The sequence below is a fragment of the Dermochelys coriacea genome, chromosome 2, assembly GCF_009764565.3.
Source record: "Dermochelys coriacea isolate rDerCor1 chromosome 2, rDerCor1.pri.v4, whole genome shotgun sequence".
In the NCBI taxonomy this organism is placed as follows: Eukaryota; Metazoa; Chordata; order Testudines; family Dermochelyidae; genus Dermochelys; species Dermochelys coriacea.
The window spans coordinates 111,202,134-111,209,708 of NC_050069.1; the positions used below are offsets into that span (position 1 = coordinate 111,202,134).

At 38.3% G+C, this 7,575-nt stretch overlaps 1 long non-coding RNA gene across 1 annotated transcript; it reads right to left on the minus strand.

Moving 5' to 3' along the window:
- Positions 1 to 1,421: 1,421 nt before the first annotated feature.
- LOC122458753 lies at positions 1,422 to 7,356 on the minus strand. The gene is made up of 3 exons (XR_006278983.1): positions 5,516 to 7,356; positions 1,558 to 1,563; positions 1,422 to 1,434 (listed from the first exon to the last, which is right to left on the minus strand). It is a non-coding gene; the product is annotated as an uncharacterized LOC122458753 (long non-coding RNA).
- Positions 7,357 to 7,575: the final 219 nt, after the last annotated feature.

The following is a 7,575-nucleotide window of genomic DNA, read 5'->3' on the forward strand; positions in this document are numbered from 1 at the left end:
ATCTCTTGTGTGGACTGGTCCAGGCTGAGGTTGATAGTGGGATTGAAATTGTTGAAATCATGGTGGAATTCCTCAAGGGCTTCTTTTCCATGGGTCCAGATGATGAAGGTGTCATTAATGTAGCACAAGTAGAGTAGGGGCATTAGGGGACGAGAGCTGAGGAAGCATTGTTCTAAGTCAGCCATAAAAATGTTGGCATACTGTGGGGCCATGCGGGTATCCATAGCAGTGCTGCTGATTTGAAGGTATACATTGTCCCCAAATGTGAAATAGTTATGGGTGAGGACAAAGTCACAAAGTTCAGCCACCAGGTTTGCCTTGACATTATCGGGGATACAGTTCCTGACGGCTTGTAGTCCATCTTTGTGTGGAATGTTGGTGTAGGGGGCTTCTACATCCATAGTGGCTAGGATGGTGTTTTCAGGAAGATCACTGATGGATTGTAGTTTCCTCAGGAAGTCAGTGGTGTCTCGAAGATAGCAGGGAGTGCTGGGAGTGTAAGGCCTGAGGAGGCAGTCTACATAGCCAGACAATCCTGCTGTCAGGATGCCAGTGCCTGAGATGATGGGGCATCCAGGATTTCCAGGTTTATGGATCTTGGGTAGCAGATAGAATACCCCAGGTCGGAGTTCCAGGGGTGTGTGTCTGCAGATTTGTTCTTGTGCTTTTTCAGGGAGTTTCTTGAGCAAATGGCGTAGTTTCTTTTGGTGAGTTTCTTTCTTTCCCCCTCAGTGGGATCAGAGGGTAATGGCTTGTAGAAAGTGGTGTTGGAGAGCTGTCTAGCAGCCTTTTGTTCATATTCTGACCTATTCATGACAACGACAGCACCTCCTTTGTCAGCCTTTTTGATCATGATGTCAGAGTTGTTTCTGAGGCTGTGGATGGCATTGTGTTCTGCACGGCTGAGGTTATGGGGCAAGTGATGCTGCTTTTCCACAATTTCAGCCCGTGCACATCAGCGGAACCACTGTATGTAGAAGTCCAGTCTGTTTCGACCTTCAGGAGGAGTCCACCCAGAATCCTTCTTTTTGTACTCTTTGGTCACTCGATTACAGACCTAAAAGTGGCAATTCTTCAACAAAAAACTTCAAAAACACTCCAAGAAGAGACTGCTGAATTGGAATTAATTTGCAAATTAGATACAATTAACTTAGGCATGAATAAAGACTGGGAGTGGATGGATCATTACACAAAGTAAAAGTATTTCCCCATGTTTATTCCGCCCCCCCCACCCCAACTGTTCCTCAGACATTTTTGTCAACTGCTGGAATTGGCCCACCTTGGTTATCACTACAAAAAGTTCCCCCCACCCCACCCCCGACTCTCCTGCTAATAGCAGCTCACCTTACCCTGATCACTCTCATTACAGTGTGTATGGTAACACCCATTGTTTCATGTTTTCTGTGTATATAAATCTCCCCACTATATTTTCCACTGAATGCATCCAATGAAGTGAGCTGTAGCTCATGAAAGCTTATGCTCAAATTATTAGTCTCTAATGTGCCACAAGTACTCCTTTTTTTTCTTGTTAATTGGTTAATCACTTAATACTTAAACTGTTACCTCAGTAATTTACCTCATGTGAGGAGACTTCCAAAGTACATAGAGTGATGAGTTAGCCTAAGGCTACTCACACTGTCACAGGCACATAGACTTGAGATTACATAGCCAGGTGCAAGTAAGGTTCTCCCTTGACACAGATTGATTGAAGTGCTGTACTGTGCCTCCAGGAGCCACAGTACGGAAGGTGCAGCTCCAGGAGAGTGGGAATAAACATGGCTTTAAACCAGTTGTTGTGCTAATTTATAGCAACCTCCCATGAACGCTGAGCTGCTCCACTGTCTGGAGTAGCCCAGAATCATCCACTCGGGTCCTGATATGTCCCTGCCTCTGAATGACCCCTGCAATTCTATGCGCTGACTTAACAGGGGATTCTTGCGCCATATTCCCTACTTCTGTACACCACTGCATCATGTATAGGGTCAGGAAACTGAACCTGCCCTTTTCTGTTATAGAGTTTGTTATATCAAAGTCCTACTGTTTTCTTTTCAGAGTAGCAGCCCAGTGGAGGACTCTGTGGTAACACATTTGTTTATTTTCTGTTAAAGAAGCCAGCTAAGATTCAAGAACTATATCTGAGCCTGTCTCTTATCCATAGTCTGTTACCCACATCCCCACAATGCCCATTAAATATCACAGATGGTTTTAAACTGTTTCCATTTTTTTTAACCAAACGTTCATAGAATTTGTTAAAAACAGTTAGCTGAGGCGTAAAACAAAGTGAGCCAAATGCCTGTACATTACATTTTTAATGTTGCATTTTATGACATTAGAAGGAGGCGGGGAAACAAAGAAGTAAGCCTCAGAGGCAGAATATAAATACAGAGTATGAATATATGCACAGAGTGCAGCACATTGCATTTGTAAAACATTTAAATGCCGAAACAAAATTTACAAAAGCATTTATAATTTCTTTATATGTGTCGACCTTCTTTTAAACATAAGAATAGTTTAGTGAATCTTACAAAGATCAAAACCTTTCACCCTTCACCAAGTTAAGGATGGTGAAGAAAGTGTATTATTTAGAAAAACAAGAACAAAATACAATTTCAAAACAGGTACCAAAGAAACAGTATCTAGCCATCTTCGGTGAAATTCAGCCTCAGGCAGAAGGCCAGCAAAAGGCCAACACATCCTGAGATTTCAGTGGACTTAAGTAGCGGATGGGCTACTGTTGGCTGAATTTTATCCCTAATTTCTGAAACTACTCCTCTCTAACATACTATTTATCGTATATAATAATTCAGTGCCCCATTTCCTGCCCTCATTCAAACAGATTTTAAGATGTTTTCATTTACATTATGATGGATACGAAAATAAAGTGTTGTGCCTCATGTACCAGTATGAGACCTCAATCCTGCAAAGAGTTTTGCAGAATTAGCTTTAAGCATTGTGAACGGTCCCGTCAAAATCAATGGTATTTTACACAATGTGTAAAGGTAATTACATGCATAAATTGTTGCAGGACTGGTGTCAATTCACATTACTGGTAGAGCTACACCCTCCTTTTTTTTTTTGTATGTTTAATTTAATTACACATTTAAAATAAAATCTTTATTTAAAAAAAAAAAAAGATACCCAATACTATGTGGCATCTCGATAACAGTTCTCCCAGTATAAATGTCATGCTTGGTATTTGCAATGCTAATAACTGCTTTGTATACTTTTTTCTCTTATTTGTTCATTTAAAATATAGCATGCTTAAACAACTATTCACATTTCAAATAATTGAATCTGTTGGGGTTTTGTTTTGCCTTTTTTTTTTTTTTTAAGCGATAGGCCAGTAGCCATCAGTAGAATTCAAAGTGAAAGGATCAGATACTTTGCTGTGAAGTTTGGCTCTCTCATTTCCTATGGAAGAGGCCGAGAGAGTTAAATGATGCCATCGTTTTTCAAGCAGAACTCCCTATTGAAATCTACTCAACATTCTGCTTAAAAGCTGCTGGCACTGAATGAGCCAGCTGTATCACGAAGAGTCAGATTTTGTGGCTGTCAAAAATGTTATAAGGAAGTAAATGTGTCTAACTATTGAAGTCAGTGATGTTGGATTGCTGCACACTGACTTTGGGGAATACAACAAAACTAGGGCTGACGATTAAATCGCAGTTAAATCACGCGATTAACTCAAAAATTAATCGCAATTAATTGCAGTTTTAATCACATTGTTAATGAATACCAATGGAAATTAGATGTTTTTATACATTTTCAAATATATTGATATCAGTTACACATATTGAATCTATTTCCCCATGTTAAGTATCCTCACACCTTCTTGTCAACTGTCTAAATGAGCCATCTTTATCATCACTACAAAAGTTTTTTTTCCTCCTGCTAATAATAGCTCATCTTAATTAGCCTCTTACAGTTGGTATGGCTACTTCCACCTTTTCATGTTGTGTGTGTGTGTGTGTGTGTGTGTAAAAAAAATCTCTTACTATATGTTCCATTCTATGCATCCTATGAAGTGTGCTGTAACCCACGAAAGCTTATGCTCAAATAAATTTGTTAGTTTCTAAGGTGCCACAAGTACTCCCTGTTCTAATTACAACACAGAATACAAAAAGTGTACAGTCCTCACTTTATACTTTATTACAAATATTTGCACTGTAAAAATGATAAACAAGAGTCTTTCAATTCACCTCATACAAGTACTGTAGTGCTATGTATTTATCATGAAAGTGCAATTTACAAATAAATATTGTGTTTGTTACATAACTGCACTCAAAAAACAAAACAATGCAAACTTTAGAGCCTACAAGTCCACTCAGGCCTACTTCTTGTTCAGCCAATTGGTAAGATAAGTTAGTTTACATTTACGGGAGATAATGCTGTCCGCTTCTTATTTAAAATGTCACCTGAAAGTGAGAACATGCATTCACGTGACACTTTTGTAGCCAGTATTGCAAGGTATTTACATGCCAGATATTCTAAACATTCATATGCTCCTTCATGCCTTGGCCACCATTCCGAAGGACATGCTTCCATGCTGACGTCGCTTGTTAAAAAAATTAATGTATTAAATTTGAGACTGAACTCCTTGGGGGAGAATTGTATGTCCCCTGCTTTGTTTTACCCACATTCTGCCATATATTTCATGTTATAGCAAAGAAGGTAGCAATGCGAGATTTCTAAAGAAAGCTACAGCACTTGACCCAAGGTTTAAGAATCCAAAGTGCCTTCCAAAAATCTGAGAGGAACGAAGACTGGAGCATGATTTCAGAAGTCTTAAAAAGAGCAACACTCCAATGCAGAAACTACAGAACCCAAACCACCAAAAAGAGAAAATCAACCTTCTGTTGGTGGCATCTGACTCAGATGATGAAAATGAACACATCAGTCCACACGGCTTTGGATTGTTATCAAACAGAACCCGTCATCAGCATGGATGCATGTCCCCTGGAATGGTGGCTGAAGCATGAATGGACATGTGACTCGTCAGCACATCTGCATGTAAATGTCTTGTGATGCCGGCTACAACAGTGCCATGCAAAAGCCTGCTCTCACTTTCAGGTGACATTGTAAACAAGAAGGGACAGCATTATCTCCTGCAAATGTAAACAAACTTGTTGGTCTGAGCAATTGGGTGAACAAGTAGGACTGAGTGGACTCGTAGGCTCTAAAGTTTTAGATTATATTTATTTTTGATTACAAATATTTGCACTGAAAAATGATAAGCAAAAGAAATTGTATTTTTCAATTCACCTAATACTCTAGTGCAATCTCTTTATCATGAAAGTTGAACTTACAAATGTAGAATTGTGTACAAAAAATTGCATTAAAAATAAAACAAAGTGAGCATTGTTCACTTTGTATTGTGTTGTAATTGAAATCAATATATTTGAAATGTAGAAAACATCCAAAAATATTTAAATAAATGGTATTCTATTATTAAACAGCACGATTAATTGCGATTAATTTTTTAACTGCTTGACAGCTCTAAACAAAACATTTTTACATGCTACTGTATTTTAACTTGTTGCTAAATGTACCCATTTACATAGAAAAATAAATAAATAGTTGTCTCATGATGAATGATTAGAGTAAGGAACTTGCTGTATGATGTGTGTATGAGATTATTATGCGTGTAAGTGTTTGTGGAATCAGACCTTTAGTTTGTGTTCATCATGAATAACTGAGCTCCATGCCACAACTCAATAAATCTTTGAGGCCTCAATTCAGCAGTCTATCCCTGTTCAGCAAAGCACTTAAGCATATGCCTAAATGTTTTGCTGATTAAGGACTAGCGTTATTTAAAAATTAAATGTATACTGAAGTTCTCCAAAATCTTAGCAGTAAGTTTATCATACAACAGTGTTTGCAATGGTGTGAGAGCTGACACTTTGAAGAGAGAGGTAGTTTTATGCCAGTCATAAGCTGCTTATTTTAAAAATTATGTAGTATTTTATAGTGCTACTTGTGAGTAATGTCACTAGCATTTGTGAGTGTATGCAGGATCAGACTTCAATCTTCTATGTAAGTTTACCAGAACTCCAAGTACATTTATAGGGAATTGGAATCCTAGGATATTCAGCAGTGGAGTATAACCATGTTTGCATGTATTTAACATGAATATCTATCTGGATTTTTTTCATCATAATCCCCAAAGACTAAAGACAACTCATCTGAAGCTCATAAGCGCCAGGGGCTTCTATCCCTGATATCTGTACCAGAGCAGTTAGTTTATGCATTCCATTACCGAATTTTAAGTTTTAATAAGATTTACAAAACAACCAAGTATGAAATTTCTAGCTTCGATCATTACCTGAATATAGAAGTTCTGATTATAACTTACGATATCATGCTGGGGGTTTTCATCCTCATGTAGCTAAACAGCTCCACTTCTTTTGTTCTAAAGTATCTGGCCTCAAACAAAGTGCAAAAAAGAAACCTGCCTGAGAAAGATAAGAGCAACTGAAAAGGAAGGACTACAATGGAAGCTGAACTCAAGCTTAACAAAAAGCAGCAGGCACTACCATGCAATCACCCATTGATACCCAAATACATGTCAGCCAAATGTTCATATTATCACCACCTCTTTGTGAGAGCTGAGAGGTGAAACTGATCTTTGCTAATTTACGTATTTTCACATACAATAAGAAAATATGGTTTAACATTCATTTTAATTTAATCATGTAAACATTATGTACACTTTAGATTTTCTTTGGACTTCTTATTCTATATATGTTATGTTACTGGACAAATAGCAGTACATAGCACTTAACGTCTTCAAAGCACTGTACTAACATTAACTACTGTTAATCCTCATCCCCTTCTGTGAGGTAAATAAAACACACACCATTAACAATAATCAGTTACTGCAGCATTGACTATGTATCGTCTAAGTTAAAACAAATACTGCAGAGAAGCATTTATACCATAAACGTGGTAAATATTTACCATTTAATGGTGCTTATTGTAACCAGGTATTATCTCATTTTACATTTGGGACCTGAGAGTCACAGGGGCAGATTCTCATCTGGTGTATTTGGCATAGCTCCACTGACTGCAGTAGAACTATGAAAATTTACATGAGCTGAAGATTTGGCCCAGTGAAGTTAAGAGTCAATTTTCTGAAAGTGGCCTCTAATTTTAGGTGCCACTCTTCAGACATCTAGAGCCTAATTTCAGAGATGCTGAGCAACCAAAATTTAAACCGAACTCTTTAGATAAAACTATCTAAATTCAAGCCTTGAGACTGGGAGTGGATGGGTCATTACACAAAGTAAAACTATTTCCCCATGTTATTTCTCCACCCCACCCCTCACTGTTCCTCAGACGTTCTTGTCAACTGCTGGAAATGGCCCACCTTGATTATCACCACAAAAGGTTTTCTTCCTCCCCCGCCCCCCCTTTCCTGCTGGTAATAGCTCATCTTAAGTGATCACTCTCCTTACAGTGTGTATGATAAAACCCATTGTTTCGTGTGTGCGCGCGCGTGCACGCACACATATATAAAATAAAAATCTCCTCACTGTATTTTCCACTGAATGCATCCGATGAAGTGAGCTGTAGCTC